This window comes from Pleurodeles waltl, chromosome 10 (assembly GCF_031143425.1).
Source record: "Pleurodeles waltl isolate 20211129_DDA chromosome 10, aPleWal1.hap1.20221129, whole genome shotgun sequence".
Taxonomy (NCBI): Eukaryota; Metazoa; Chordata; class Amphibia; order Caudata; family Salamandridae; genus Pleurodeles; species Pleurodeles waltl.
Window position 1 is genome coordinate 755667699 of NC_090449.1, and position 23140 is coordinate 755690838.

General features: G+C 46.9%; 1 protein-coding gene across 1 annotated transcript in view; it reads right to left on the minus strand.

Moving 5' to 3' along the window:
• YME1L1 (YME1 like 1 ATPase) overlaps positions 1-23140 on the minus strand; it is a 665597-nt gene that overhangs the window by 422608 nt on the left and 219849 nt on the right. The window lies entirely within an intron of this gene.

Below are 23140 nucleotides of genomic sequence, written 5' to 3' on the forward strand. Positions count from 1 at the left end.
CAATGGCTTCATATGAGTGTCCCAGAATAAAGCCTATTTAACTTCCCTCGGAATTATCATTATCGGGGGTCCCGGTAATTCTAGGGACAAACAACTAACAGGAATTATGCATGCTTATCATGCAAAAAGTATTCCTGCACGTACGAGTCTCACAGAGATGTCAGCTTTTTTCTTCAGACTAAATCCCATGTAATTTACTTCTACTTTTTATTCTGATGGGGCTGTTAACTCCCATTACAGCACACATCATGATTAGCAGGGCATTAGTAATGAGGCCCCTATACTTAATGTTAGAATTGCCTTTGGCTGTCAATGCCAACCTGCTGGCTTTGCCAATATGTTTTGCTGATATTCTTTAACATAGTCAAAATTAAAAGGGGAAAAATGACACTAGTTTATTAAGACATACACGTGTGCAAGTGTCATGGTGTCAGCCCCCCCCCCCTTTTTTTAAAAACTTACTGTTACAATGTCGGGAATAAAGTGTTGCGGGCGATGGCAGGTGAAAATGGAGACGCATGAGAGGTAAAAAAAAAAAAATACAATAAAAAAAAAAAAGAGGCAAGAAAAAAAAACCTTTAAAAAAGGAAAAACAGTGAGAGGCAGGAGGAAAAAAAAAAATCAAGCATAAAGCCGGGAGGTGTAAGGGAAGTAACACACAAGCTGGTAGTTTTTATCATGAATATTATATTTTCTCTGAATTTATAAACAGTAGTGTTTCTGTGCAGATGAGAGCTTTCCTAATATACTTTTTAGATATATACGTTAACATACGGAAAATAATACAGAAACAAAAAATAACTGTTGGAGACATGTTCGGAGCACATTAAACCAAACATGGCACATTAGACCATTTTGTAAAATGCGTGTCAACTGGTGTTGTACTTGGCCCTTTCTGCAGGGTCACTGGCTTTACCCTCCACTTCATTGCTGCATTCGTTTTTGTTGACCTTAGGACTCTAGCACTGGTTAGCAAAGGTACAGTGCACCAAGTGTTTATCTTCTCACCTCTTAACATAGTAGAATTGGTTAACACTCAATTGGGCTATTTAATTTACTTTTAAGTCCCTAGTAAATTGGTACTATATGTACCCAGGGCCTGTAAATCTAATGCTACAAGTGGGTCTGCAACACTTAGTGTGCCACCCACTTACATAGCCCTTTACATGTCTTAGGTCTGCCAGTAGATGATACATCAAAATGAGATACACTTATGCAAAGTGTCCAGGAGTTCCCTTACCAGTGGACAGGGGCTTGCTCTAGCGATCCCAATGTACTCTTTCAGGGAATAGTGTGGTCAAGCAGCCTTAGGCTTATCAGAGAGGAGTGTTAGACATCTGCAAATCCACACAGTCAATACCTGAGACGCACACCAATTTACAAAAAAAACAAGTATATTTAGGCACCAGAATCAATACGATCAAGTAAGTACGTTTTGCAAGAAAAATCTTTACAGTTTTGAAAAGTCAACAGTACAATGTTTAGACGCTGCAGTGTTATCCTATGGAGGAAAAACAAATACAGAAAATGGGTACAGTACAGCAACTTATGGCATCAATCTCCTAGACTTAAGGTAAGTATTGGGCAAGTGTCAGGACCACACCAACAGGTCACACAGACATCACTGGGGCGGCCGGGTGCAAAGGTGTAGTACGATGTTGGGTCCCCAAAGTTAGACAATGGGGATTGGTCAAGTTAAAAAGAGGTTGCAGGTTTGGCCAAGGAGTACAGTCAAGGAGAACAAACAGGTGGGTTCATGTCTTGAGATGCTAAGGGACGTGGGGACATCTTAGGTACTCTTCTCTAAGGGCCAGAGGCGATGGGTGCAGCAGTGTCCTGATGCATCAGGTTTTCTCCACCGGGAACACTTGTGGTGGAGGGGGTCTGCCAGGTAGAGGCTGCAGGTGGTGTCAGGAAAGTCCTCAGTGGGCAAATCCACCTCCACAGTTGGATATCTCTGGAGGGCATGGGGGCAACCTTGGCACAGTTGGCCCACTTCAGTACTAGGCGGCATGGATCCAGTGATGCTTTCCGTGTTGGGTTTTTGCAGTCCGGAGTCCTCTCAGGTCTCGCAGGGTGCCTGCAAGATGCAGGGAAGCCGCTTTGCTGCTCCACAGGAGCTCCCGGGTCTTTGTTGTGACCATGCAGTCCTCCCAGGCTTTTGGCAGCACAGCAGCTTGCTGGACGAGTCAATTTGGCACAAATTGGTGGGAAAAGCAGACAGGATGGCAGGGCTGAGGCCAATTCAGATGCTTCTTCCTCAGTTTTTGCAGCTCTTGGCTATTCTTTTTCGTAGCTCAGCATGAGTCTAATTTCCTGGTGCCAGGAACTCCCCCATATATTGAATTTGGGGGCATTTAGGAGAGTGTAGGGTAATAGCCAATGGGCTATTTACCCCTGGGGTCACTACACCCCCTACATGACCAGTCCCAGCGGGAAGTGGGCCTAACCCTGTCCCAGAGTTCCTAAGTCTGCCAACACCAAGATGTTTTGTCCACATCAGGCAGCTCACCTTAGGGGTGGGACTGGCCTGAGGGGTGGATACACGTCCCCGACTCCTAATTGTATCTAGAAGGTTTTTCAGAGGCACCTCTAAAGTGCCCTCTGGGTGCACGTATTAATAAATCCATCACTGGCATCAGTGAGGGTTTATTAATATGAGATGTTTGATAGCAAACATCCCTATTTTCAGTGAAGCCATCATGTAGCTAGGGAACTCCTATGGAACAGTGTGCAGCACATACACATAGAATGGCTTCCCTGATCACCTACTATGTCTAAGAATCGACAAAGACACATCAGGGGCATTTCTGATCTTGCAGACAGGTCCACACAAGTAATATAATGCACCCTGCCTTAGGGCTTGAAGGCCTGCTGTAGGGGTGACTTACATATATTTCACTTTCAGCTGCACCAAGACACGCAGCCTGCATGTGATTTGTGAGGGGTCCCTTAGGGTGGCACAATTCATTCTGTAGCCCTTAGGGACCTCTTTTAGTACCCCAGGCCCAAGGGGGGGGGGGGGGGGGGGGGGTAGGAGAAAAAAAGAAAAAAAGAAAAAAAGAGAGTGTGTGTGTGTGTGGGGGGGGGGGGCTAGGCAACTCAGCCAAACCAAGTGTAGGAAGTTGGCTCTGTATGTGCTATTTCAAAGTAAGGAATAGCATGCACAGAGTCCAAGGGTTCCCCTTAGAGGTAAAATAGTGGTAAAAATAGATAATACTAATGCTCTATTTTGTGGTAGTGTGGTCGAGCAGTAGGCTTATCCAAGGAGTAGTGTTAAGCATTTGTTGTACATACACATAGACAATAAATGAGGTACACAGAGACAAATCCAGCCAATAGGTTTTGTTATAGAAAAATATCTTTTCTTAGTTTATTTTAAGAACCACAGGTTCAAATTTAACATGTAATATCTTGTTTGAAAGGTATTGCAGGTAAGTACATTAGGAACTTTGAGTCATTTCAATTGCATGTATACTTTTCAAGTTATTGACAAATAGCTATTTCAAAAGTGGACACTTAGTGCAATTTTCACAGTTCCTGGGGGAGGTAAGTTTTGGTTAGTTTTACCAGGTAAGTAAGACACTTACAGGGTTCAGTTCTTGGTCCAAAGTAGCCCACCGTTGGGGGTTCAGAGTAACCCCAAAGTTACCACACCAGCAGCTCAGGGCCGGTCAGGTGCAGAGTTCCAAGTGGTGCCCAAAACGCATAGGCTAGAATGGAGAGAAGGGGGTGCCCCGGTTCCGGTCTGCTTGCAGGTAAGTACCCGCGTCTTCGGAGGGCAGACCAGGGGGGTTTTGTAGGGCACCGGGGGGGACACAAGCCCACACAGAAATTTCACCCTCAGCAGCGCGGGGGCGGCCGGGTGCAGTGTAGAAACAAGCGTCGGGTTTTCAATGTTAGTCTATGAGAGATCAACGGATCTCTTCAGCGCTGCAGGCAGGCAAGGGGGGGCTTCCTCGGGGAAACCTCCACTTGGGCAAGGGAGAGGGACTCCTGGGGGTCACTTCTCCAGTGAAAGTCCGGTCCGTCAGGTCCTGGGGGCTGCGGGTGCAGGGTCTTTTCCAGGCGTCGGGACTTAGGTTTCAGAGAGTCGCGGTCAGGGGAAGCCTCGGGATTCCCTCTGCAGGCGGCGCTGTGGGGGCTCAGGGGGGACAGGTTTTGGTACTCACAGTCGTAGAGTAGTCCGGGGGTCCTCCCTGAGGTGTTGGTTCTCCACCAGCCGAGTCGGGGTCACCGGGTGCAGTGTTGCAAGTCTCACGCTTCTTGCGGGGAGTTGCAGGGTTCTTTAAAGCTGCTTCTGGAAACAAAGTTGCAGTCTTTTTGGAGCAGGTCCGCTGTCCTCGGGAGTTTCTTGTCGTCGTCGAAGCAGGGCAGTCCTCAGAGGATTCAGAGGTCGCTGGTCCCTTTGGAAGGCGTCGCTGGAGCAGAGTTCTTTGGAAGGCAGGAGACAGGCCGGTGAGTTTCTGGAGCCAAGGCAGTTGTTGTCTTCTGGTCTTCCGCTGCAGGGGTTTTCAGCTGGGCCGTCCTTCTTCTTGTTGGTGCAGGAATCTAATCTTCTAGGGTTCAGGGTAGCCCTTAAATACTAAATTTAAGGGCGTGTTTAGGTCTGGGGGGTTAGTAGCCAATGGCTACTAGCCCTGAGGGTGGGTACACCCTCTTTGTGCCTCCTCCCAAGGGGAGGGGGTCACAATCCTAACCCTATTGGGGGAATCCTCCATCTGCAAGATGGAGGATTTCTAAAAGTTAGAGTCACTTCAGCTCAGGACACCTTAGGGGCTGTCCTGACTGGCCAGTGACTCCTCCTTGTTGCTTTCTTTGTTCCCTCCAGCCTTGCCGCCAAAATTGGGGGCCGTGGCCGGAGGGGGCGGGCAACTCCACTAAGCTGGAGTGCCCTGCTGGGCTGTGACAAAGGGGTGAGCCTTTGAGGCTCACCGCCAGGTGTTACAGCTCCTGCCTGGGGGAGGTGTTAGCATCTCCACCCAGTGCAGGCTTTGTTACTGGCCTCAGAGTGACAAAGGCACTCTCCCCATGGGGCCAGCAACATGTCTCTAGTGTGGCAGGCTGCTGGGACTAGTCAGCCTACACAGACAGTCGGTTAAGTTTCAGGGGGCACCTCTAAGGTGCCCTCTGGGGTGTATTTTGCAATAAAATGTACACTGGCATCAGTGTGCATTTATTGTGCTGAGAAGTTTGATACCAAACTTCCCAGTTTTCAGTGTAGCCATTATGGTGCTGTGGAGTTCGTGTTTGACAGACTCCCAGACCATATACTCTTATGGCTACCCTGCACTTACAATGTCTAAGGTTTTGTTTAGACACTGTAGGGGTACCATGCTCATGCACTGGTACCCTCACCTATGGTATAGTGCACCCTGCCTTAGGGCTGTAAGGCCTGCTAGAGGGGTGTCTTACCTATACTGCATAGGCAGTGAGAGGCTGGCATGGCACCCTGAAGGGAGTGCCATGTCGACTTACTCGTTTTGTCCTCACTAGCACACACAAGCTGGCAAGCAGTGTGTCTGTGCTGAGTGAGAGGTCTCCAGGGTGGCATAAGACATGCTGCAGCCCTTAGAGACCTTCCTTGGCATCAGGGCCCTTGGTACTAGAAGTACCAGTTACAAGGGACTTATCTGGATGCCAGGGTCTGCCAATTGTGGATACAAAAGTACAGGTTAGGGAAAGAACACTGGTGCTGGGGCCTGGTTAGCAGGCCTCAGCACACTTTCAATTGTAAACATAGCATCAGCAAAGGCAAAAAGTCAGGGGGCAACCATGCCAAGGAGGCATTTCCTTACACCAAGTCTTCCTAGTCTGTCAGGTGAGGAAGAGTAAGGGAAAAGGCTGGACTGTGGCAGGGCCTACGTTGCATTACATCCTCCTGTCTAGGTCATGCCCTCTGGGAAACTGACCTGCCTCAACAGTGATAGGACCGGATTCATAATGCCCTTAGCCCGTTTCTTTAATATCTTCGCCCATTCTTTTTTTTTCTTGGGATCAGAGGCGTCCACCTCTGCTAGCCCTATCTTAACTGGGGCAAACCACAGCTTACCCAGAGAGGTTACCCGCACCATGAGTAACCCCCACCATGACCAACAGGGTCAGGGGGCCTAGCTTGCTATTTGACACAGGGTCGAACCACCATGCCAGTGCAGCCATAAAAGTTAACACCCAGCAGAGGCCACTGATAGTTGTCAGTGCCTAGTACCACACCATTAGCTCTTCACTGACAAGTGAAGGTGCTATCATACAGGCTTCTTTGGGTTCAGGTTGCCTGTCTGCTGTTTTAGAGTGGGGGCTTAAAACATCCTGTAGCCAGTGCCCTCTTTCCACTCTCTCTGCTGTAAGCTGAGGAGCCACCATCGCATGCTAAACAGTTGCCTGACTAGTTAGGGCTTCTTGTCGGCCAGATATGGCTTCACTAGTGCCAACTGGAGATCTTCCCTACTGGAGCAGAATCTCCTTCACTTACTGGAACCATGCGCAAAAGTTGCCCACCTATCCTAAGCTGTCTTGTTCTTCTTCTTCTTCTTCTTCTTCGGCTTACATGCATTAACAGCAGGGGTAGCACTTCCAGAATCCTTGGGCGAGGACTGGCACTGACCAGCGTCTCCCTTCAGCTCAGACCAACCTCTGAGTGGTCATTTCCAAAAAGACAGTCATGGGGGAGGTCTGTACATCCTACCACCCTTCAACTAAAAGACCCAGCTACTTCTAGGGGTACTAAAGCCACAGGCCTAAAAGTAACCTCCCCTTGGCTAGCCCGTACTCTGGCAGTCTCACCTGGAATACACTGGTTAGTATATAGATAGTGGAAGAAAATGGCTCCCTGTTGCAGTTACCCCCCACTTTTTGCCTGATACTGTTGCTGACTTGACTGAGAAGTGTGCTGGGACCCTGCTAACCAGGCCCCAGCACCAGTGTTCTTTCACCTAAAATGTACCATTGTTTCCACAATTGGCATACCCCTGGCACACAGATAAGTCCCTTGTAAAAGGTACCAGTGGTACCAAGGGCCCTCTGACCAGGGAAGGTCCCTAAGGGATGCAGCATATGTTGTGCCACCCTAAGGGACCCCTCACCTAACACATGCACACTGCCATTGTAGATTGTGTGTGTTGGTGGGGAGAAAAAGGCAAAGTCGACATGGCATCCCCCTCAGGATGCCATGCCCACAAAATACTGCATGGGGCATAGGTAAGTCACCCCTCTAGCAGGCCTTACAGCCCTAAGGCAGGGTGCACTATACCACAGGTGAAGGCGTAGCTGCATGAGCAATATGCCCACACAGTGTCTAAGTCCATTCTTAGACATTGTAAGTACAGTGTGGCCATATTAAGTATATGGTCTGGGAGTTTGTCAAAAACTAACTCCACAGCTCCATAATGGCTACACTGAATACTGGGAAGTTGGGTATCAAACTTCTCAGAATAATAAACCCACACTGATGCCAGTGTTGGATTTATTAAAAAATGCACACAGAGGGCATCTTAGAGAAGCCCCCTGTATTTTACCCAATCCTTCAGTGCAGGACTGACTGGTCTGTGCCAGCCTGCTGCTCAGAGACGAGTTTCTGACCCCCTGTGGTGAGAGCCTTTGTGCTCTCTGAGGCCAGAAACAAAGCCTGCACTGGGTGGAGATGCTTAACACCTCGCCCCTGCAGGAACTGTAACACCTAGCAGTGAGCCTCAAAGGCCCAAGCTTCGTGTTACAATGCCCCAGGGCACTCCAGCTAGTGGAGATGCCCGCCCACTGGACACAGCCCCCAGTTCTGGTGGCAAGTTCAGGGGAGATAATGAGAAAAACAAGGAGGAGTAACCCACCAGTCAGGACAGGCCCTAAGGTGTCCTTAGCTGAGGCGACCCCTGCCTTTAGAAATTCTCCATCTTGATTTGGGAGATTCTGCCAACAGGATTAGGGATGTGCCCCCCTCCCCACAGGGAGGAGGCACAAAGAGGGTGTAGCCAACCTCAAGGACAGTAGCCATTGGCTACTGCCCTCCCAGACCTAAACACCCCCCTAAATTCAGTATTTAGAGGCTCCCCAGAACCTAGGAAACTAGATTCCTGCAAGAAAGACTGCTGACCTACAAGCCGCAGAGAAGGAGGAAGATGACAACTGATTTGGCACCATCCCTACCGGCCTGTCTCCAACTTCGAAAACCTGCTCCAGCGACGCATCAGACATGGACCAGCGACCTCTAAAGCCTCAGAGGACTGCCCTGGACTACAGGACCAAGAAACTCCCGTGAACAGCGGCCCTGTTCAAAACCTGAAACTTCTTTGCAACAAAGAAGCAACTTTCAAAGACTACACTCTGCACCCGACGCCCCCGGCTCGACCTGCAGAAAACCAACACCACAGGGAAGACTCCCCGCTGCCTGCGAGCCCGTGAGTAACCAGAGACTACCCCCCTGAGCCCCCACAGCGACGCCTGCAGAGAGAATACAGAGGCCCCCCTGACCGCGACTGCCTGTAACAAGGGACCCGATGCCTGGAACCAACACTGCACCCGCAGCCCCCAGGACCTGAAGGAACCGAACTTCAGTGCAAGAGCGACCCCCAGGCGACCCTCTGCCTAGCCCAGGTAATGGCTGTCCCGAGAAGCCCTCCCTGTGTCTGCCTGCAATGCTAGAGTGACCCTCGGGTCCCTCCATTGTTTTCAATCTAAAACCAGATGCCTGCTTTGCTCACTGCACCCGGCCGCCCCTGTGCAGCTGAGGGTGTACTTTGTGTGCCTTCTCGTGTCCCCCCCGGTGCTCTACAAAACCCTCCTGGTCTGCCCTCCGAGAACGCAGGTACTTACCTGCTGGCAGACTGGAACCAGAGCACCCCTGTTCCCCATAGGCGCCTATGTGTTTTGGGCACCTCTGACCTCTGCACCTGACCGGCCCTGAGCTGCTGGCGTGGTAACTTTGGGGTTGCCTTGAACCCCCAACGGTGGGCTGCCTATGCCCCAAACTTGAGATTTGTAAGTGTTTTACTTACCTCCAAAACTAACCTTTACTTACCTCACCCAGGAACTGTTGATTTTTGCACAGTGTACACTTTAAAAATAGCTTATTGCCATTTTTACAAAGACTGTATGTGATATTGCTTTCATTCAAAGTTCCTAAAGTATCTAAGTGAAGTACCTTACATTTAAAGCATAAACTGTAAATCTTGAACCTGTGGTTCTTAAAATAAACTAAAAAAATATATTTTTCAATGTAAAAACCTATTGGCCTGGAATAAGTCTTTGAGTGTGTGTTCCTCATTTATTGCCTGTGTGTGTACAACAAATGATTAACACTACCCTCTGATAAGCCTACTGCTCGACCACACTACCACAAAATAGAGCATTAGAATTATCTACTTTTGCCACTATCTTACCTCTAAGGGGAACCCATGGACTCTGTGCACACTATTTCTTACTTTGAAATAGTATATACAGAACCAACTTCCTACAGATAGTACCAGTCTATCATGCACAATGGTGTGACTGGCAAAGGTATCTCTCAGGGCAGTGGCTGGGATTCCATTCACCAGCTGGTGGTGGAAGTGTTTACTCCCCTCTGGAATATCCAACTCACATGTAGGGTCCACTTTCAAGTTAAAGGCAATGAGGACCTCCTCATATCTGAGGAGTCATTCTTTAAGGCTACACTGGCAAACACTAGGGGCACATTATTGGGTTTGGTTTTAGGAGAGAAAGTGTCCTTGGTTTGGTGCCCTGTCCATTTACAGTCAAAGCACCAAGCCTTTGAGGCATCCCAATTTTTATCCTGGTACCACTTTTGTTTTGTTAGGTGTCTTTGGGCCCACCCTCTTGGACAGATTTTTGGGGGCCTACAGAGGACTCCTTACTTCTGTCTTTAACTCCAGAGTGGTCCACCTGTTTCTCTTGGGATGGCTTTTTGAGCTCTTTCTTTTGGTCACTCCCACCATGTCCGGTTTTGGAGACACTGGTTTTTTTCCCCCCCAACTCTTGGGGAGAGACTGGCCCCAAATCCACCAGGAACTGATGCAACTTTTCAGAAGTTTAGTTACTTAATAGATGTTCCTTCATAACAAAATTAAAGCACATCATAATCATGCACCTTACTTCTTTTCAACCAACCACCTAGTGGTATTACTAAAATATAACTACAAAATCTACCCAGGGCTGGCTCTGGGTTCTCTGAGTCTCCATGAAACTGATTCTATATTCATCAATGGTGAGTCCAAACCACTTAATCAGGGCATCCTTCATGAGGTCATAGGACATCTGCCTCTCTAAGTGTCAGGTGTCTATCGCTTCACTTGCCTGAGAACGGCTCCCAAAGGAGAGGCCAAATACTTCTAGCTGACATTCCTGGCTCTACAGCCTATCTAAAATGCTGTGAACCATTTGGAGAAATCATCACCTTAGGAGTATTTTGGGACAATCCCTTTGGGGATTTCAGGGTCACAGGTTTTTTCCCTAGTTATGATTTTGCTGCCACCAGAGATAGGCCCTAAACCCATCTTAAGTCTTTCTTTGAGTTTAGCTTCTAATTCTACCTAAGGTACTATCAGAAGTGCCTCCAGTGGTATTACTATTAGAGGGAGTGCTGAGGAAATCACCATCCTTCTCAACCTCCTCTTCTTCCCCAGTGGGGGGCTTCTTTTTCTGCCATGGCCCTAGCATTTCCTCTAGCAATTGCCACTGGTGGGCTTTTGTGGGTTTAGAACCCATGGAAAGTTTCCATGCTTTACATAGCTCCTTAATTTGGTGTACCTAAAGCTGCTGATAGCCAGTTCTAAAGGGTTTAGCAAAAGTAACTTAACTGGGGCCTTACAGTTATTTTAATCTATTCAGAAAAAAATCGAATATTGGAAAAAGTACTTAACTAGAGACCATTTTTGGGATTGGTCTGTGGAATTACTTATCATCCAAGTGGGTCAGCAGATGTGATGTCTTGTATCCCAACCGCTGCACCACCAATGTAGCAAGCTGGCCCTTTATGTGGTACGTGAATACCGTGTAAAGGGTCCAGGGGTTCCTCAGTGAGTGGACAGGGCTTACTATGCAAACCCAAGGTGCTCTATTTAGGGATAGTCTAGTTGAACAGCCTTAGGCTTAACACAGATTAGTGCAAGACTTCTACAAATGCACACACGTCAATAAATAAGACACTACTCAAAAAGGAGATCAACATCAATTTATAAAAATAGCAGGTATCTTTATATATGTTTAAGCATCAGAGAAAAACCATTCAGGTAAATCCGTTTTTAAATAGGAATTATTTTCACTTTTAAAAGAGGACAATTTCTGAGTTCTGCAATGTTATCCTATGGGAGGAAAAACAAGTCCTGCAAACAGGTAGAGTACAGCGACATACAAAACCAATCCCCGTGGTTAAGGTGAGATGTGGGCAAGGTCCAAGACAGCACCCACAGTACACCCTCAGTGGCACATGGGCAGCCGGGTGCAGAGTGCAGGAATGGCATCGGGTGTCCAATGTGTTCCTACGGAGATCAGTCACTGTGAAAAGAGGCTGCAGGCTAGGACTGGGCGTCTTGTTTGGGTGAGCCTCCGAATGGGCTCAGGTCTTGCAATGCTCGGGGACGTAGGGACACCAGCGGTCCTCAACCATCGAAATTCACTTAAAAACAAAAGGTTACAGGGACGTTCTACTAAGGTTCACATTTTTGACATACAAAATCATGGAAATTCACCAGTTAGAGTGCTAATTACCTCACAATTTACAGCACTCAACATCATGTAAAATGTTTGAACTGTGCATGGCAGGGGCGCGAGTTTATAGTTACCTTGGGCACGAGTTATCGTTACTTGAGATAACTCAAACTGATGAATTTCTAAGGTTTGGTACATTTAAAATGTGAGCCTAACTATAACATCCCTATAATTTTTTTTTTTTTTAAGCGAATTCCTATGTTTTATTTTTTTATTCTATTTCCTAAATATAACGTCCCTGTGGAAAATGTCACTTAACCAGTGTACATCTGTTTGTGGCATGTTCTGCTGCAGATTCACATGCTATGCATTGGTCCTGCCATCTAGTGTTGGGCTCGGAGTGTTACAAGTTGTTTTTCTTCGAAGAAGTCTTTTCGAGTCACGGGATCGAGTGACTCCTCTTTGGCTCCATTGTGCATGGGCATCGACTCCATCTTAGATTGTTTTCCAGCAGAGGGTAAGGTAGGAGTGATAGAGTATAAAGAAAAGAGATGTCCATGCAAATGGAAGAGAGATATATATACATATGTACAAATGAATGTTTTAACTTAAACGGCTACAGGCTCCCGGGGATGCGGGAGGGCACATGTGAATCTGCAGCGGAACATGCCACGAACAGATGTACACTGGGTAAGTGACATTTTCCGTTTGATGGCATGTGTAGCTGCAGATACACATGCCATGCATAGACTACTAAGCAGATTTCCTCCCATAAGCGGTGGTAAGCCTGTAGGATTTGAAATTGTTTGAAATAGTGTTCTTAGTACAGCCAGTTATACTGTGGCTTGTTGTGTTGCTAACATATCTACACAGTAATGCTTGGTAAATGTATGGGGTGTTGACCAAGTGGCTGCTTTACAGATTTCTGTCATTGGTATATTTCCTAAAAAAGACACTGTTGCTCCTTTTTACCTGGTGGAATGTGCTTTTGTTGTTACTAAAAGCTGCCTTTTGGCTTTTAGGTAACACGTTTGGATGCATTTTACTATCCATCTAGCTAGTCCTTATTTTGAGATTGGATTACCAGTATGTTGTTTTTGGAACACCACAAATAACTGTTTGGTTTTCCTAAATGATTTAGTTCTATCAATGTAATACAATATAGCTCTTATAATATCTAATGTGTGCAGCGCTCTTTCTGCTACCGAGTCTGGCTGTGGGAAGAAGTCTGGGAGTTCCACTGTTTGATTGATATGAAACGGTGAAATCACCTTAGGTAGATATTTTGGGTTTGTCTGAAGTACTACTTTATGTTTCTGTACTTGTATGAAGGGTTGATCAATAGTGAAAGCTTGTATTTCACTAACTCTCCTTAATGAAGTAATTGCAACCAGGAATTCTGCTTTCCATGTTAGGTATTGAATCTGACATGAATGCATAGGTTCAAATGGTGGACCCATGAGTCGTGTGAGTACAATATTTAGATTCCATAAAGGCACCGGAGGTGTTCTTGGTGGTATGATACGTTTTAGTCCTTCCATGAAGGCTATGACTTCAGGAGCCACACCGCTAGATTGAGTATTGCTGGATCTGGATGCCTGATCAGTTGTTTGTTTTGTGTTAATAGATCTGGTCTGTTGGGCAGTTTGATGTGTGGTACTACTGACAGATCTAACAGTGTTGTGTACCATGGTTGACGTGCCCATGTTGGTGCTATAAGTAGGAGTTTGAGTCTGTTTTGACGCAGTTTGTTGACTAGAAATGGAATGAGCGGGAGAGGGGGAAAAGGTTAAGCAAATATCCCTGACCAGTTAATCCATAGAGCATTGCCCTTGGATAGAGGGTGTGGGAACCTGGATGTGAAGTTTTAGCATTTTGCGTTTTCGCTGGTGGCAAATAGGTCTATGTCTGGTGTTCCCCAGTGATGAAAGTATGTTTGAAGTACTTGGGGATGAATCTCCCACTCGTGTGTTTGTGGATGATCTCGGCTGAGAACATCTGCTAATTGGTTGTGTATCCCTGGAATGTATTGTGCTACAAGGTGAATGTTGTTGTGTATTGCCCAATGGCTAATCTTTTGTGCTAGAAGGGACAGTTACAATTAGTGGGTCCCTCCTTGTTTATTTAGGTAATACATTGTAGTCAAGTTGTCTGTTTTGATCAGAATGTGTTTGTAAACAAGAAGAGTTGAAAGGCTGAGTGCTAGGAAAACGGCTAGCAATTCTAGGTGATTTATGTGAAGTTGTTTGTGTTTGTTGTCCCATTGTCCTTGAATGTTGTGAATGTTGAGGTGTGCTCACCATCCAATCATTGATGCATCTGTTGTAAGTGTGGTTTGAGGTACCGGGTCTTGAAACGGCCGCCCTTTGTTTAAATTTATGGAATTCCACCACTGAAGCGATATGTGTGTTTGGCGGTCTATCAACATTAGATCTTGAAGTTGACCGTGTTCTTGTGACCATTGTTTTGCAAGGCACTGTTGTAAGGGCCGCATGTTTAATCTTGCATTTGGGACAATGGTGATGCATGATGCCATCATGCCCAACAGTTTCATGACAAATTTGAATGTGTACTGTTGGTTTGACTGAATTTGTGCCAATATATTGTGGAATGTTTGTATCTTTTGTGGCCTTGGGCTTGCAAGTGCTGTTTGTGTATTTGGTGTGGCTACTAAATACTGTTGAATTTGCGCCAGTTGCAAGTGGGATTTTTTGTAGTTTATAGAGGATTTGTATTACATAATGTGTATGGTTTTGACACTGTGTATGATTGGATTTTATTAGCCAGTCGTCGAGCTATGGAAAGACATGGATGTGTTGCCTTCTTAGGAAGGCTGCAACTACCTCAAGGCATTTTGTAAATACTCTGGGAGCTGTTGTTATCCCGAAGGGTAACACTTTGAACTGGTAATGTTTTCCTTGTATTACAAACCTGAGATTTTTCTGTGCGCTGGATGGATTGGTAAGTGAAAGTACGCATCCTTGAGGTCTATTTTTGCCATGAAATCTTGTTGTTGTAGCAGTGGGACTACATCCTGTAGTGTTACCATGCGAAAGTGTTCTGATAGGATGTAAAGATTGAGAGTTCCGAGATCTAGTATTGGTCTTAAGGTTCCATCTTTTTGGGGATTAAGGAAGTACAGGGAGTAAACCCCTGTTCCTATTTGATGTTGAGGTACAAGCTCTAGGGCTTGTTTGAGTAATAGTGACTGTACTTCTTCTTGCTACATGGAGATGTGTTGGGAGGAAACTTTGTGTGGTTTTGGAGGTATATATGGAGGAATTTGTGCCAATTCTATGCAGTAACCATTACGGATAATGGATAATAACCAACTGTCTGTTGTAATGGGTAACCAGTTTTTGTGGAACATTTGCAGTCTTCGTCCCACAGGTGAAGTGTGATGAGGGAAGATGTGGAGCGAGTCACTGTTTTGTGTGTGAGGTTTGTTTTGTTGGCTGATATTTTGCCCTACCTCTGGGGAATTGGCCTTTATAAGTTCCTCTAAACCCACCTTGATGGTACTGAGGCTGGTAAGATGGTTTGGATTGTGAGGTGGATGCCTCAGATGTTTGTGCTCTAAAACCACCCCTGTACTGAGGCTTTCAAAATGAACCTCTGTATTGTGTAGTATACAGAGCACCCATGGCTTTAGCGGTGTCCGAGTCTTTCTTCATTTTTTTCAATGGGCGTATCAACTTGAGAGCCAAAAAGCGGTTTCTCATTAAATGGCATGTTAAGAACAACCTGCTGGATTTCTGGTTTAAACCCTGACGACCGAAGCCATGCGTGTCTCCGAATGGTAACAGCAGTATTGACTGTCCTAGCTGCTGAGTCTAGAGCTGACCTAATCTGGTTGTTAGTAATTGCCTGCCCTTCCTCGACTATTTGCTGTGCCCTCTTTTGTTGATCTTTGGGGAGATGCTGGATGATATCTTTCATCTCGTCCCAGTGGGCCCTATCATACCTAGCCAGTAGTGCTTGGGAGTTGGCTATTCTCCATTGATTAGCTGCTTGGGATGCTACTCTTTTGCCAGCAACATCGAATTTCCTGCTCTCCTTGTCTGGTGGTGGTGCATCACCAGATGACTGAGAGTTGTGCCTTTCCCTTGCCGCACTGACAACTACAGAATCAGGAGGTAGTTGTTGGGTAATGAATGTTGGGTCAGAGGGAGGTGGTTTGTATTTTTTCTCCACCCTGGGTGTGATGACCCTGGCTTTGAAAGGCTCTTGAAAAATTTGATGTGCGTATTTCAACATGCCTGGAAGCATGGGAAGGGACTGATAAGTAGTGTGAGTGGAGGGATAATGTATTAAAGAGAAAATCATCCTCAAAAGGCTCAGTGTGCATGGCTACGTTGTGGTATGATGCCGCCCTAGCTAGAACCTGAGTGTATGCAGTGCTACTCTCTGGTGGTGATGGTTTGGAAGGATAGCAGTCTGGGCTATTATCGGAAATGGGATCTGAATCATAGAGATCCCATGAGTAGACATTGTCGTGTTGTGAACCTGCAGAGTGTACTGGAGACTGTGCAGGTGTAGGAGTAGTAGGTGGAGAGACAGTCAGGTGAGGAGAATGAGGAGGAGACTGATGAGGTGAAAATTGTGGAGGTGGAGTTTTTTCTTAGGCCTTGGCACTTTAGCTGGTGGCTGATCAGTGTCCAATTGTCCTTGAAAGGCTAGCTTCCTCTTAGTCTTCAGAGGAAGTGCAGTTAGAATCTTGCCAGTGTCTTTATGAATATGAATTCTGGCCTGCCTTTCATCAATTTCCTCCATTTGTGTGAGTTCCTCCGAAAATCTATGGCTTTCTTTAAGTCCATGCTCCTCTGTGTAGATGGGTCTTTTCGGCTCCGAAGCAGGTTTTGTCGGGATCGAAAGGCCGGGAGTGGATGTTGGCCTCAGCTCCGAAAGGGATTTTCAATCCTTCGACCCGATGGGCCGGTGTTTGCCTGTTTCGGAGCCTGTGCTTCGGCTCGAGTCCGAAGGCTTCGGTGGTGTGGCCTTTCTGGGTGCCGAAGTTGTTGCTTGGTCACCAGAAGTCTTTTTGCGGGTGGAGCCATGGCCTTCTGGCAGTGGCGTTCCCGAGGCCTTGTGTTTGGGCTTGGATTGGACAGGGGCAGGCGTACTCATGTGCTGTCCTGCCGTGACCGGTCTGTCCTCCTCGGACTCCTGCTCGGAATCGGACCCTTGGACGGAGATTGCGGTGTGCTTAATCTCCTCTTCCTCCACGTCGAGACCTTCGGTGCTTCTCAACGCCATTTCCAGCCTTCACGCTCTTCTGTCTCATAGAGTCTTCTTCGAGCGTAAGGATCTGCAGGCCTCGCAAGTATCCTCTCGATGGTCTGGAGATAGACAAAGGTTATAGATGAGATGTTGGTCTGTATATGGAAACTTGGCGTGGCACAGAGGACAAAAGCGAAAATATGGTCCGGTCCATGAGGCTTCCACGCGGTCAGCCTGACCAGGCCCGAATTGGGCGCAGGTGCCCTGAAGGGCGAGTAAAGAAGTTGTATCCGCCGGTACCGAAGTGTCGATGAGAGATGATACGCGATCAAAACAATACCGACGAATTAGAGAGTTTTTAGGACTTTTCTGACTCGAACTACTAGAGCGAAAAGAAACACGTCCGAACCCGATGGCGGAAAGAAAACAATCTAAGATGGAGTTGATGCCAATGCGCAATGGAGCCAAAGAGGAGTCACTCGATCCCGTCACTCAAAAAGACTTCTTCGAAGAAAAACAACTTGTAATACTCCGAGCCCAACAAAAGATGGCAGGACCTATGCATAGCATATGTATCTGCAGCTACACATGCCATCGAACATATATATACATATATGGAAAATGTCACTTACCCAGTGTACATCTGTTCGAGGCATGAGACGCTGCAGATTCACATGCTTTGCACATCCCACCATCTAGTGTTGGGGTCAGAGTTTTACAAGTTGTTTTTCTTCAAAGAAGTCTTTTCGAGTCACAAGATCGAGGGACTCCTCCCCTTTCGGCTCCATTGCGCATGGGCGTCGACTCCATCTTAGATTGTTTTCCCCGCAGAGGGTGAGGTAGGAGTTGTGTATTATAGTAATAGTGTCCATGCAATGGAGTAAATATGTATGTATATAATGTGGTTTAAAGCGATATATTTACAAATTTACAAATGTTCAAGATCAACTTCCAAACGGCTACAGGCTCCCGGGGAGGCGGACGGGCGCATGTGAATCTGCAGCGTCTCATGCCACGAACAGATGTACACTGGGTAAGTGACATTTTCCGTTCGATGGCATGTGTAGCTGCAGATACACATGCTTTGCATAGACTAGTAAGCAGTTATCTCCCCAAAAGCGTTGGCTCAGCCTGTAGGAGTTGAAGTTGTTTGAAATAAAGTTTGTAGTACTGCTTGTCCTACTGTGGCTTGCTGTGTTGTTAACACATCCACGCAGTAATGCTTGGTAAACGTATGAGGATTAGACCATGTGGCTGCCTTACATATTTCAGTCATTGGAATGTTTCCTAGAAAGGCCATGGTAGCACCTTTCTTTCTAGTTGAGTGTGCCTTTGGTGTTATAGGCAGTTCTCTTTTTGCTTTCAGATAACAGGTTTGAATGCATTTAACTATCCATCTGGCAATGCCTTGTTTGGATATTGGATTCCCTGTATGAGGTTTTTGGAAAGCAACGAACAATTGTTTTGTTTTTCGAATTTGTTTTGTTCTGTCAATGTAGTACATTAATGCTCTTTTAATGTCTAATGTATGTAGTGCTCTTTCAGCTACAGAATCTGGTTCTGGAAAGAACACTGGTAGTTCTACTGTTTGATTTAAGTGGAACAGTGATATGACTTTTGGTAAGAACTTAGGATTTGTTCGTAAAACTACTTTATGCTTGTGTATCTGAATAAAGGGTTCTTGTATGGTAAATGTTTGTATTTCACTTACTCTTCTTAGAGATGTGATGGCAATTAGAAATGCTACTTTCCATGTTAAGTATTGTATCTCACATGAGTGTATGGGTTCAAACGGTGGACCCATGAGCCGTGTTAAGACAATGTTGAGGTTCCGCGAAGGAACTGGTGGTGTTCTTGGTGGGATAATTCTTTTCAGGCCCTCCATAAAAGCCTTTATGACTGGGATCCTAAATAGTGAAGTTGAGTGCGTAATTTGCAGAGAAGCTGAAATTGCGGTGAGATGTATTTTAATGGATGAAAAAGCTAGCTTTGACTTTTGTAAGTGCAGTAGGTAGCTGACGATGTCTTTAGCAGATGCGTGTAAGGGTTTAATTTGTTTATTATGGCAGTAATAAACAAATCTTTTCCACTTATTTGCATAGCAATGTCTTGTGGTTGGTTTTCTAGCTTGTTTTATGACCTCCATACATTCCTGTGTAAGCTCTAGATGTCCGAATTCTAAGACTTCAGGAGCCAAATTGCTAGATTCAGCGATGCTGGATTTGGGTGTCTGATCTGTTGTTTGTGTTGAGTTAACAGATCTGGTCTGTTTGGTAGTTTGACATGAGGCACTACTGAGAGGTCTAGTAGTGTTGTGTACCAAGGTTGTCTTGCCCAAGTTGGTGCTATTAGTATGAGTTTGAGTTTGTTTTGACTCAATTTGTTTACTAGATATGGAAGGAGTGGGAGAGGGGGAAAAGCGTATGCAGATATCCCTGACCAACTCATCCATAACGCATTGCCCTGAGACTGATCCTGTGGGTACCTGGATGCGAGGTTTTGGCATTTTGCGTTTTCTTTTGTTGCAAATAGGTCTATTTGTGGTGTTCCCCATCTTTCGAAGTAAGTGTTTAGTATTTGGGGCTGAATCTCCCATTCGTGGATCTGTTGGTGATCCCGAGAGAGATTGTCTGCTAACTGGTTCTGAATTCCTGGAATGAACTGCGCTATTAGGCGAATGTGGTTGTGAATCGCCCAATGCCATATTTTTTGTGCCAGGGGACACAACTGTGTTGAGTGTGTTCCTCCCTGTTTGTTCAGATAATACATCGTTGTCATGTTGTCTGTTTTGACAAGAATGTGTTTGTGGATTATTATAGGTTGAAATGCTTTCAGCGCTAGAAATACTGCAAGTAGTTCCAAGTGATTTATGTGAAACTGTCTCTGCTGAGTTTCCCATTGTCCTCGGATGCTGTGTTGGTTGAGGTGTGCTCCCCACCCTATCATGGAGGCATCCGTTGTTATTACGTATTGAGGCACTGGGTCTTGAAAAGGCTGCCCTTTGTTTAAATTTATAGTGTTCCACCATTGAAGCGAGGTGTATGTTTGGCGTCTACTAACACTAGATCTTGAAGTTGACCCTGTGCCTGTGACCATTGTGATGGTAGGCACTGTTGTAAGGGCCGCATGTACAATCTTGCGTTTGGGACAATGGCTATGCATGAGGACATCATGCCTAGTAGTTTCATCACCATCTTGACTTGTATCTGTTGTTTTGGGTGCATGGCCTGTATTACATTGTGAAATGCCTGTACCCTTTGTGGACTTGGAGTGGCAATCCCTTTTGTTGTGTTGATTGTCGCTCCTAAGTATTGTTGTATTTGACACGGCTGAAGGTGTGACTTGTTGTAGTTGAGTGAGAAACCTAGTTTGTGAAGGGTTTCTATGACATACTTTGTGTGTTGTGAACACCGTTCCTGCATGTTGGTTTTGATTAACCAATCGTCTAGGTACAGTGTAAGGAAATGCCTCCTTGGCATGGTCACCCCCTGACTTTTTGCCTTTGCTGATGCTATGTTTTGAATTGAAAGTGTGCTGAGGCCTGCTAACCAGGCCCCAGCACCAGTGTTCTTTCCCTAACCTGTACTTTTGATTCCACAATTGGCACACCCTGGCACCCAGATAAGTCCCTTGTAACTGGTACCTCTGGTACCAAGGGCCCTGATGCCAGGGAAGGTCTCTAAGGGCTGCAGCATGTATTATGCCACCCTAGAGACCCCTCACCCAGCACAGACACACTGCTTACCCGCTTGTGTGTGCTAGTGAGAACAAAATGAGTAAGTCGACATGGCACTCCCCTCAGGGTGCCATGCCAGCCTCTCACTGCCTATGCAGTATAGGTAAGACGCCCCTCTAGCAGGCCTTACAGCCCTAAGGCAGGGTGCACTATACCATGGGTGAGGGTACCAGTGCATGAGCACTGTGCCCCTACAGTGTCTAAGCAAAACCTTAGACATTGTAAGTGCAGGGTAGCCATAAGAGTATATGGTCTGGGAGTCCGTTTTACACGAACTCCACAGCACCATAATGGCTACACTGAAAACTGGGAAGTTTGGTATCAAACTTCTCAGCACAATAAATGCACACTGATGCCAGTGTACATTTTATTGTAAAATACACCACAGAGGGCACCTTAGAGGTGCCCCCTGAAACTTAACCGACTATCTGTGTAGGCTGACTGGTTCCAGCAGCCTGCCACACTAGAGACATGTTGCTGGCCCCATGGGGAGAGTGCCTTTGTCACTCTGAGGCCAGTAACAAAGCCTGCACTGGGTGGAGATGCTAACACCTCCCCCAGGCAGGAGCTGTAACACCTGGCGGTGAGCCTCAAAGGCTCACCCCTTTGTCACAGCACCGCAGGACACTCCAGCTAGTGGAGTTGCCCGCCCCCTCCGGCCCCGGCCCCCACTTTTGGCGGCAAGGCCGGAGAAAATAATAAGAATAACAAGGAGGAGTCACTGGCCAGTCAGGACAGCCCCTAAGGTGTCCTGAGCTGAGGTGACTAACTTTTAGAAATCCTCCATCTTGCAGATGGAGGATTCCCCCAATAGGATTAGGGATGTGACCCCCTCCCCTTGGGAGGAGGCACAAAGAGGGTGTACTCACCCTCAGGGCTAGTAGCCATTGGCTACTAACCCCCCAGACCTAAACACGCCCTTAAATTTAGTATTTAAGGGCTCTCCCTGAACCTAGAAACTAGATTCCTGCAACAACAAGAAGAAGGACTGCCTAGCTGAAAACCCCTGCAGAGGAAGCCCAGAAGACAACCACTGCCTGGGCTCCAGAAACTCACCGGCCTGTCTCCTGCCTTCCAAAGAACTCTGCTCCAGCGACGCCTTCCAAAGGGACCAGCGACCTCTGAATCCTCTGAGGACTGCCCTGCTTCGACGACGACAAGAAACTCCCGAGGACAGCGGACCTGCTCCAAAAAGACTGCAACTTTATCCAAAGGAGCAGCTTTAAAGAACCCTGCAATCTCCCCGCAAGAAGCGTGAGACTTGCAACACTGCACCCGGCGACCCAGACTCGGCTGGTGGAGAACCAACACCTCAGGGAGGACCCCCGGACTACTCTACGACTGTGAGTACCAAAACCTGTCCCCCCTGAGTCCCCACAGCGCCGCCTGCAGAGGGAATCCAGAGGCTTCCCCTGACCGCGACTCTCTGAAACCTAAGTCCCGACGCCTGGAAAGGACCCTGCACCCGCAGCCCCCAGGACCTGAAGGACCGGACTTTCACTGCAGAAGTGACCCCCAGGAGTCCCTCTCCCTTGCCCAAGTGGAGGTTTCCCCGAAGAAGCCCCCCCTTGCCTGCCTGCAGCGCTGAAGAGATCCCTTGATCTCTCATTGACTTCCATTGCGAACCCGACGCTTGTTCTAACACTGCACCCGGCCGCCCCCGCGCCGCTGAGGGTGAAATTTCTGTGTGGGCTTGTGTCCCCCCCGGTGCCCTACAAAACCCCCCTGGTCTGCCCTCCGAAGACGCGGGTACTTACCTGCAAGCAGACCGGAACCGGGTGTGAGAAAGTAGCCTCTTTCTAGCCTTGTTACCCCCACTTTTGGCCTGTTTGTGAGTGTATGTCAGGGTGTTTGTCACTGTTTTCACTGTCTCACTGGGATCCTGATAACCAGGCCTCAAGGCTCATAGTGAAAACACTATGTTTTCAGTATGTTTGTTATGTGTCACTGGGATCCTGCTGGTCAGGACCCCAGTGCTCATAGGTGTGCATGTATATGTTCCCTGTGTGGTGCCTAACTGTCTCACTGAGGCTCTGCTAACCAGAACCTCAGTGGTTATGCTCTCTCATTACTTTCAAATTGTCACTAACAGGCTAGTGACCAATTTTACCAATTTACATTGGCTTACTGGAACACCCTTATAATTCCCTAGTATATGGTACTGAGGTACCCAGGGTATTGGGGTTCCAGGAGATCCCTATGGGCTGCAGCATTTCTTTTGCCACCCATAGGGAGCTCTGACAATTCTTACACAGGCCTGCCACTGCAGCCTGAGTGAAATAACGTCCACGTTATTTCACAGCCATTTTACACTGCACTTAAGTAACTTATAAGTCACCTATATGTCTAACCTTTACCTGGTAAAGGTTAGGTGCAAAGTTACTTAGTGTGTGGGCACCCTGGCACTAGCCAAGGTGCCCCCACATTGTTCAGAGCCAATTCACTGAACTTTGTGAGTGCGGGGACACCATTACACGCGTGCACTACATATAGGTCACTACCTATATGTAGCTTCACCATGGTAACTCCGAATATGGCCATGTAACA